This window comes from Cebus imitator, unplaced genomic scaffold, assembly GCF_001604975.1.
Source record: "Cebus imitator isolate Cc_AM_T3 unplaced genomic scaffold, Cebus_imitator-1.0 Scaffold111, whole genome shotgun sequence".
NCBI classification, from domain to species: domain Eukaryota; kingdom Metazoa; phylum Chordata; class Mammalia; order Primates; family Cebidae; genus Cebus; species Cebus imitator.
The window spans coordinates 5,234,743-5,245,224 of NW_016107426.1; the positions used below are offsets into that span (position 1 = coordinate 5,234,743).

The window sequence follows — 10,482 nt, forward strand, 5'->3', positions numbered from 1 at the left end:
GCGCCATTGCACTCCAGCCTGGGTAACATGAGTGAAACTCCGTCTCAAAAAAAAAAAAAAAAACATGAAAATTGCAGCTAAGGGATAAGGGGTGGCTAGAGACAGGGCTTGGTGAGCCATAAGAAGGAGCTGAGTCATTATTTTAAAGAAAGAGGAAGGCATCGAACGGTTTTAAGTAGAAGAGCAACATGGCAGGCATTTTCAGAAATGACTTACCGTGTGCTGTGTGGGCAACGGATGGCGGAGGCAGGTATAAGCATTAGAGGATGCCCCAGTATTCTAATGATAGCGGGGAGTGAGTAAGGCCAGCTATTCCACATCTGAGAAATTCTGCAGATACTTACATGCAAAAACATGTTTGGGCACTAATGTTTATAATAACAGAAATTTGGAAACATAGAAAATGTCTATTAACTTGGCACTAGTTATATAGTTTCTGCTATATCCATATTATGAAATACCATATGGCCATTAAAAAAATATAGTAGATCCAGGGGCTGGGCACAGTGGCTCACACCTGTAATCCCAGCACTTTGGGAGGCCAAGGCAGGTGGATCAGGAGGTCAGGAGATTGAGACCATCCTTGCTAACATGGTGAAACCCCATCTCTACTAAAAATACAAAAAATTAGCCAGGCATGGTTGCGGGTGCCTGTAATCCCGGCTACTCAGGAGGCTGAGGTAGGAGAATCACTTGAACCCGGGAGGTAGAGGTTGCGGTGAGCCGAGATCGGGCCATTGCATTCCAGCCTCGGGAACAAGAGCGAAACTTTATCTCAAAAAATATATATATATATTATATATACATACACACACACACACACACACACACACACATATACAGGGAGAGAGAGAGATCTATATGTACTAACATATAAAAAGTTCCAAGACATTTTATGAAGTGAAAAAAGCAAGTCACAAGATAATTTATATAGTATGGATCCCATTATATAAAAACAAAAATAATATATTCTCTATATTTGTATTGTATATGTGCATGTAAATTAGTAGAAAATTGACTGAAAAGATATATCTCAAACTAAGGCCAACGACTTTCCTTAAGAAGAGGAATGGAAGATAAAGAGAAACTTTCACCTCTACGCTTCTGTTTTGCTTAAGATATTTACAAAAAGTGTTTGTATATCATTTGTGTAATAGAAAAAAAAAGAGCATGAATGAATTGCTACATTGCATAGTTGAATTCATCAACAGCATGAGCTTTATCTTCATTCTGTCTAACAATTCCTACAATTTTGAATTCCAAATTTCTAAACAAAAATTAAAAATAAAAAATCTTTTAAGAATTTAAGATTCTAAAAACTCCTCCTCTTTCCCTTTCAAGGCTGTGTCCCAAGGCCACCTTTCCCCCCTCAACAATCCTCTTCACTTTAATCTTTCCTCTAGTTTTCATTATGCAGCTACCCTAAACCTAAGATAACTCAGGACACAATCTAAACTTCCAGCAGTTGAAAATAATTTTAAAAGATTAAGTAACAAACATAAATCAATAGGGACTGAAAAAAAGAAGTTTTTCTCTTCACCCTTCCAGGCACTGAGAATTTTCAGTGCTACCATAATTTTCTAGAAAGATCCTCTGATGACCCCTGAAAACAATCCAGGACCCCCCACAGCTGCCCTTGGATCCCAGTATAACCAATTCAGCTGTGCACTGAAGGGAAAGTTATAAATTGCTTAGAGGAGGAGGTTACAAAAGGGAGCAACCAGCCTGGCTTTTGTGAGGGTAAATCTGGGCTCCCCAACCTGTTAAGATGCTTTGAAAGAGGTAACAAAATGATCTATAAAGGCGGATCAGTGGGTGTCATTTCTTTAGATAATCAAAAACCTTTTGATTGGGGAATACACAAAAGGCTGAGGAAGGTTAGTAACCCTGGGATAAAAGAAAAATTTCCTTCATCAATTAAAAAACAGTTATGGAAAAATGGGAACTAGAACTCCAATTTCCCAAATGGAGAAAGATTAAAATGTTGGCCTCATTCACCATTTATTATATCCAATGTGCCATTGAAGGGGATCTCCTGTAAGAAATCAATTACCTAAAATTAATTTGAAATATTATAAATCAAAACATAAAGTGTAAAAACAAGAATTTATTTTCTAATTAATAAAAGTTAACAATAAAGCTTTTTATTTCCATTCCAGTAGACTCTCTTTAGCCTAGCAACGTAAGAAGCGTTCACCAGTACTGACATAGTGCCACATTCTCATGCTGCTCCTCCTTTTCTCACCGATCCTTAACTTTTTACTTGCATTTTATTCTAAATTCTGTGGAGACTCTGACATTTAATGTGAATTGCTATTGCTGTTTTACTTAGTTCAAAGTCATTATTAGTCTTCTCTAAACAAAGTCAGCATAAAAACAACAGCCACACTAAGCTTACTGATAATAAAATTTGCAGCTTGTTCCCAGAGAAACTAAAAACTCTTGAAAGACACTTGCCACTTAATAATCTTTGAATAAGGCCAACGTGCTAATATGGTATACGTATTAGAAAAAGAATAACAGCGTCTGTAACATACCAACTTAATCCTACAGTCTCTAGAAAACCTCCAGATTAATGAAGCATCAAGCCATAGAGGGATTGTATTTACAATTGGTACTTAGAATTCTTTGGCTGGCGAAGGAGAGCCGAGCAAGAAGATGCCAACTATATGTAAAAAAACAGGGTTGACATAATGACAGCCAAAGTAGCACGTCCATCTCATCAGCCTGCTCCAAAATACAAAGGCAGTGCAATAGAGCCAGCTTCTTGAAGGCCAGGGAGTCTACGTGAAGGAGGGATCAGAACACACTCAATGCCTTACAGTCTTGTAGAGCAAATAAGATGGAAAATATACATATATCTATCTCCAGGGTTGAATGATAAATAATCCAAGTACACAGACCTGAAAAAATAAAGTACCCATGCAATGAAGTACATCACCCAACACAGGACAACCATGGCAAGGGCTGACACATTTTTGCAGTATAGCAAGGACTTGAGGAGGATTCCAGCAATCTGGGGTCCTCTGAGCCTGCTCATGGTTCAGCAGCTGGCTTTGCAGGCACTGAGATGCTCCTACAGCATCCATCCTGCGCGGTCCTTACCGCAGTTCCAGCCCCATGCCGAGCTGCACCCCTGTTTTCACCACTCCATGGTGAGGTCTGAACAATATGGGCAATAAAGTGGCACTGTTTTTTTAAAAAGTAAAACTAATTTGCTTATTTTCAAATGTTCTTGCCTTTATGAAATGATGGCTATAAGAGACAGTGGTAGACACTGTTGCAGTAATTGTTGTGTTATTGCTTAAAAAAAAAAAAGATGTGGATACTCTGTGGAGTTTTTTTTGTTTTGTTTTGTTTTTCATTTAAAAAATAGTTTATTAAATCTAAAAACTTGGGGACTTCTGGTGAAATGGTAACAGCTCTGGCTGAAATCAAGTAGATTTGGTCAAGTGCCAGCTCTGTCACTTTACCAGCCATGTGACTGCTTCTAAGTCTGTTTCCTTACCTGTTAGAGAGAAAAACAGTAGTGCCTACCTCATAGGTTGTCATGAAGATTACTGAGACAATGCTTAGCTCAGAGCACAGTATTGAACAATGCTCAAGTGTTAGCTTAAAAAAATAAAGAGCCAAAAGAAACAGCAGCCATCGCTGCTGGCCTTCAGGTTTTTCATCTCCCGAGAGTCACTGGCCTCAGGGACTTCTGCACATCCTCCAACTGTGGCATCCTATACTATACCACATGGTTCTAGTGCTACTTCTTCTAGTCTATTCGAATCCACAACTGTTCACAGGCTCAGGCAGAATATAACGAAGCACCATCCAGCCATGGGATGACATCTACATATATTATTGAGTGGGAAAAACACAGTTACAAACCAGTTATTAACAGCATAATTTGATTTTTATAAAATGAAATACTTAGAAATGGTAATTTCTAACTCATCTCCACCCTCCCCAATTACTCTAGGCCAACACTGTCTCATAGAAATATAATGTGAGCCACAATGTGAGCCATAAGTGGAATATTAAATTTTCTAGTTGCCACATTAAATGAAACAGATGAAATTCATTCAAATTATATATTTTATTTAATCCAATATAAACAAAATATTATCATTTCCATACATAATTATTACAAAAATTATTAATGAGATATTTTACTTTTTTATATTGTCTTTGAAATCTGATGTGTATTTTATACTTACAGTACCTTTTAATAGAGACTAGCTGCATTTCAAGCACCCAAAAGCTACATGTGGATAACGGCAACTACATCAGACAGCAACTCTAGGTCACTAGTCCCCCTCCTCACATCGAACTGGAATTGTCAGATTGAAAGGAGACTCCATCTTATTTATCTCACATGCCTATTGTCTAAAACCATTTCCAGTGCTTATTGGATACTCAAAAGAGATTAATTTGAATGAATACATTTGGTTCAAAGTATCCTGGTGAGGTGGGAGACTTTGTATTGTTAGTCCCCATGTTAATCACAGAATAAAAGGCATTACACTACTTGCGCCTGTAATCCCAGCACTTTGGGAGGCCAAGGCGGGCGAATCACGAGGTCAGGAGTTCAAGACCAGCCTGGCCAACATGATGAAACACTGTCTCTACTAAAAATACAAAATTTGGCCGGGCGTGGTGGCGGGCACCTGTAATCCCAACTACTCAGGAGGCTGAGGCAGAAGAATTGCTTGAAACTGGAAGACACAGCTTGCAGTGAGCCGAGACTACAGTGCCGCACTATAGCCTGGGCAACAGGAGTGAAACTCCATCTCAAACAAACAAAAAAAAGCACACAGAAATTTTACAAAGCATCTCCCCTAAATCACACCTCGCAAGTAGTCTCCTTGTATAGGAGTAAAATCAGTCACACAGAAATGTAAGATATGCCCACAAATTAACCAAAAAAAAAATTTTATAAGACTAAAACTAATATCAAATATATATTACAGACGAATCATACGTGGGCTAAAAGAACTGAATAATCAAAACTTTATTAAATGCCTATTATGTTTTAAATAATTTACACATCTCATTTATAATCTTTACCAAAGCTCTGTAAGGTAAGGTAAGTTAGAGAAATAATGACACAGAGTGGAAAAATTTGGCCATGAAATTGTTAAAACAAACCAAAACACTTTGGGTTTAAATCCTAGCTCTGTGGCTTAAGGCAATTTTCTCAATCTCTCTGAACCTCAGTTTTTTCATCTGTAAAATGGTCATTAAAATAATTACTCTTGATTGCTGTGAGGATTTGATTAATCAACACATAAAAACTTCCTATAAATGATAGCTAGCACTATTACAGCGGGGCTTGATTAAAACAGGAGCTACTGTTATCTTGGTTTACAGAAGGGGAGGCAAGTTCAGAGGAATAAACCAGCCTCAGTGTCACGTAGCAAGTAAATATTTGAGCCAGAATTCAAACCCAGACCTGTTCAACTTGGTGGGCCCATGCACTTTACACCACACCATGCCTAAGAAGGTCTCATAGCAGAAGCCACAATGTTGGAAAACAGGAAAGACATTTTACAAGTGTATTCACAAGGCAAAGGATACACAGACTGAACACAGCTTCTCGAAAAAGGCATCTTGCTCATCTGAATCAGATCACGGCAGGGAGCTGGAGGTGCTTGGGTGGAGTCAGTACAGGGAGTTTGGCTTAGGGAAGGCCTTGAGCCAGTTGGAGGAGTTGAGACTTGATTGCCACCTAAATCCAGTCATAAATCTGAGAAACAGTTGATCAATCTTTGTGCAATTATGAGGCTCTTCTTTTTCAAAACTTAATTCCTTAGGCTGATAGGAACATTCCTTTATTCAAGTAAAGGCTGAACATATGCTTTTCTACACTCTTCAAATCCTACCCTAAATTTGTCTTAATCCTTTGAGTCTACAGGAGGAGTGGCGTTCATGTTCCCATATATTAACTGGGTTGTGAAAGAAAAACCAACCAAACGTTTATCTGTGGTTAAAACATTGCAACAACCTTGCTCAAGTTAGATCCTTTAGCAGGCCCTTTAAACCAACACAGCTGCTCACCATTAGTTACCCTTTCTCATTTGGCTGTTTGCCTGAACCACCTCATCAATGAGGTATGAGCTACCACACCTGGCATGTTTATGGTTGAACCTAGTCATGTGACGAACATTATAAAAAATATTTTTTAAAGAAGAAAGTGTGGGTATGTATATTTAGACTATGCATATAAATATGCATGCACCTATATACACATGATAAACAGATATATACTGAAGAAACACATGTAACCAGGGAGTCTCTCAAATGGAAAAGTTTATTTATCCCCTAAAAAATTCTGATTATTATTTTGTTTTTCTAAAGGCTATTCTGTATTTTAAAACTGTTTATTCCTTTTCTCAAATAATTTGCCATACATTATCGACTTACAGACATAATGAAACAGAAAAATCTACCAGCAAAAATTACTGGTAAATAGATAGAAGATAAAGTTTTAGGGAGATTATGAACTTTGAATGAAAAGTTATGCCCTGTGACATAAGTTCATAGGCAATTATTTCTCATACTTTTCTAAAACAAATATATACATATATATATATATATATATATATATATATGTATGTCTTGCCAATGTGAAGTAAACTGGACAAAAGATTTAAATTGCCATCTTATAAATATTTTTAAAGTTTGCAGTATTCTCAACAAGAAAACAAACTAGACATTGCTGATAAACTGAAACATGATTGAAAACTGAAAAGTACTGTAATTACTCGAGACATTTTCTCCTCCTCTGGCTTGTTAGAGTCCTGTTGGTTTCATTATATGACACTTTGCAGCACTTTAGCTGGTTTGTGGCACAACCCCCCCAAAGAAATAAGAAGAGTAATTTTCAAAAGGAACTTTTATTTTTAATATGGATTGATTTTTTTAAAGGCAGCTCCAAGCAGCCCAGTATATCAAACAGGAACCATCACACCAACCGCAACACATCAAGGGGCAGTTTTAACACGTGAGGTTTGTTGTTTCTAGCAGGTATCCATGTAGCGAGAGAGGTCACCACTCAGCGAGGTGCTTTCTTTCTGGTGTATAAGAAAAGAAATCACCAGGAATAAGGGGGGAAATGGGCTTGGGAAACAGGAGGGGACCTTGTCAATCTCCAAGATGCTAGAAAATGATCGTGGAAGTCTTTTGTTAGGGAATCCTATAATGGTACTGCTGCTCATCTCTTGTGGACACGAACAGCAACTAGCCTAAGATGGTAAGGGCGATAGAGGATTAGACAAATCGTGAAAAGGCCCTGGAAAGGACATTACTGGTGTTTGGAATCATAAAGGCCAAAAGTGTATCATTATTTACTCTCAACAGCGGCGTCCTTATAAACACAAGTGCTTGAGAAGAAGAAACTGAAGGCATGAAATGCCTTTCATACGTGAAATGTTTATTAGGAGTGCATACGTATAAATTATTTTACAAATGAGGAAAGAAAAAGCTCTTACAGGACTATTCTTATATATTCTTAAGGGTCATGGGCAGCTTTTTTTTTTTAATGCTAAGAATGTATGCTACTTTTAAGAGAAGGATGTTAAGCTTGTTCCTAATCCCTTTTATTTTAAACATATGTATCCCTGAGAAGGTTAGCCTTGTGCTGGAAATAATTTTGATGCATCTAACAAAGCTATAAAAAAGAACAACAGGAAGAGATAAATTTGTGAGGTTTCAAAATCGCTGGTAGGCTTGTAATGTCACATAGCAGGCTTCCTGGCACTACCCACTAAGGAGAATAACAGAATATTACTGAATCTTGGATTTCAGGAAACTACATTGTAAAGCACTAGTTTCTGAACACACAAGTCAGTCTCGGCACATGTCTGCCAATCACCCCAATGACACAACTGAAAAGGAAAATATTCTATCAATATTTTTATCGATGATAGAATCCAAGTTGTGTTATTTAATAAAGGTAAGTGTGGTTTTGAGTAAGATCAAACAATATTTTATCAACTAACTAAATCCCTTTTCCCTGGGTATTTTCTCTAAAATGTTTGCTTGGGGGATATTTAAAATTCATGATTTACCAGTAATTTGGATATTTTTTTCCTTCAAATAATAATGGTAAACACAGAAACAGCAACAGTTACAATAATCATCATGAGTGTTTGTGTAATAATGTAGAGTCGCCTTTGATGTGCCAAGCACTGTGGTCAATCCAAAGGCTGTGGAGAGAAATCAGTCCCTGCCCTCACAGATTCCAGGCTAATGAGGAAGGTCAACATGGCCCTAAATGATTACAATACAATCAGATAAGTTATCACAGAGTTGTCTGTAAAGACCATGATGAGCAATTCCGCACGTGCAGGAACTGCTATGAAGTGCTTTTTGAATGAAGAGAGCAGCCGTCTGCCTGGCCGACCTACAGCGTGTGAATTATTCTGTTGTTCCCTTCCTCACTTGGTTGGATTCCCACCTTAGCCTATTTGACCTGCGGCCCTGGCCAGACTGTTGGTCAATTCCCAGACCTAATTCATTCTAGACATTAATATCCTGTTGCATCAAAGCACAGTACTGAGGGGGAAAGTACAGTACTAGAATCACCTCTCCTGAGAAGGGGGAAACCAAAGCTTCCCTAATAGCAATTAAATGTTTCAGAAAGCACGTCTCTTTTCCATATGTGGGGAAATAGGGCAATCTTATTAGACAAATAGAAGAGTCCTGGACTTGGATAAGGAGACTAATGCACTGTGAGTCTATAGGCAAGACATTTTAGGAAAATCTGCCCGAGATTTATATCACTTCTGTACTTATCTGGGTTTGCAAGCCTTTTTCTTTCTGCGCATTATTTTGCATTTAGGGTAAGAAACCACCAGGTGGACTCCTGAGCCTTTTTTACAGCCTCATAGTTCAAACAGCTAAGCTTCCTGCAGGTATAGTTCACAAAGAAATATAGATTTTTTTCCCCCATGAAAACAGAAGTTTTATTAAAAACAGTTAAATGCAAATATTAAAAATATGAAGACTTTTTTCTCGAAAGAATACAGAACATAGAGCAAGACTTGGAGGAGTAAAAACATCATGGAATTTTACAGCTGGAAAAAAATCTCTTTTTTCTAATTCAAACTCTGAAACGATGGCCCAGAGTAGCTCAGTGACTCTACTAAGGCTACAGTGCCAATCCAGGGAAGAACTGAGAGCACACTCCTAACCGACAAGCTCCCCATTAGTCTGCTACCGAGCATGTTCCTCACGTAACTTGTGTTCATGACTCTTTACAAGCCACGAAGGTGTCTTTTCACTCTCAAGTTAAGATAGGATATTTCCAGGGGGAGGATCCAAGATGGCCGAATAGGAACAGCCCCGGAGTGCAGGTCCCAGCAAGAACAACACAGAGGGTGAGTGCCTACCGTATTTCCAAACAAATTTTCACTGCCCACAGACCAGGAGATTCCCAGGCTGAAAAGCGCCACAAGTTTTCAGCACGGTGGTTTCAGCCAGTGCTGGGTTGGGGCACAGAAGCTCACACAAATGTGGGTGGCCATTTCAACTGGCACCTAGAACACCTGGGAGACAGAGCTGCCCATTCAACTGAAAGGGAGGGGGCAGAGACAGGGAGCCAGGCGATCTGGCCAGATCGCCTGGCTCCCTGTCTCTGCCGGTACCACCCCCACAAAACAAGCAATCTGAAACACTCTGGATGGAGAGTTTCCCAGCAAGCGCAGCTGGACCCAGGATGGTCCAGCTCCGAGGGGGAAAGGGTGACCCCTACTACTAAGGCAGTTCACACAGCAGCTGGGCAGAGCCTGCGGCAGCTCAACAACACCTCTGCTGACAGACTGTGACTAGACTACTCCATGCAGGGCAGAGCATCTATGAAAAAAGGCAGCAGCATGACAGGAACTTATAAATAAAGCCCACCTTCCTAGGACAGAACACCTGGGAAAAAAGGCGGTTATGAGTTCCACTGCAGCAGACTAAAAGTACCTGCCCAGCAGCTCTGCATGAAACAACGGAGCTCCCAGCACAGCATTTGAGCTCCTATAAAGAACAGACTGTCTCCTCAAGCAGCTCTCCAACCCCCATATACCCAAAGAGACACCTCATGAAGGAGAGCTCAGGCTGACATCTGGCAGGTACCCTTCTGGGATGAAGATAACAGAAGAAGAAACTGGCAGCAATCCTTGCCCTCATGGGTGATTCCCAGGCAAGCAGGGTCCGGACTGGACCTCCAGCAGTGCTACAGCAGAGGGGCCTGACTGTTAGAATGAAAACTAAGAAACAGAAATAACTTCATCATCAACAAACAGAACATCCACTCAGAGACCCCATCCGAAAGTCACCAACTACAAAGACCACAGGCAGATAGAGCCACTAAGATGGTAAGAAACCAGTGTGAAAAGGATGAAAACACCAAAAACCATAATGCCTCTCCTCCTCCAAAGGTTCACAACTCCTCACTAGCTAGGGATCAAAGATGGATGGCGAATGAATCTGATGAATTGACAG

General features: G+C 39.4%; 1 pseudogene; it reads left to right on the plus strand.

Moving 5' to 3' along the window:
* Positions 1-2,957: 2,957 nt before the first annotated feature.
* Positions 2,958-10,482, plus strand: part of LOC108311052 — a 22,822-nt pseudogene continuing 15,297 nt past the window's right edge.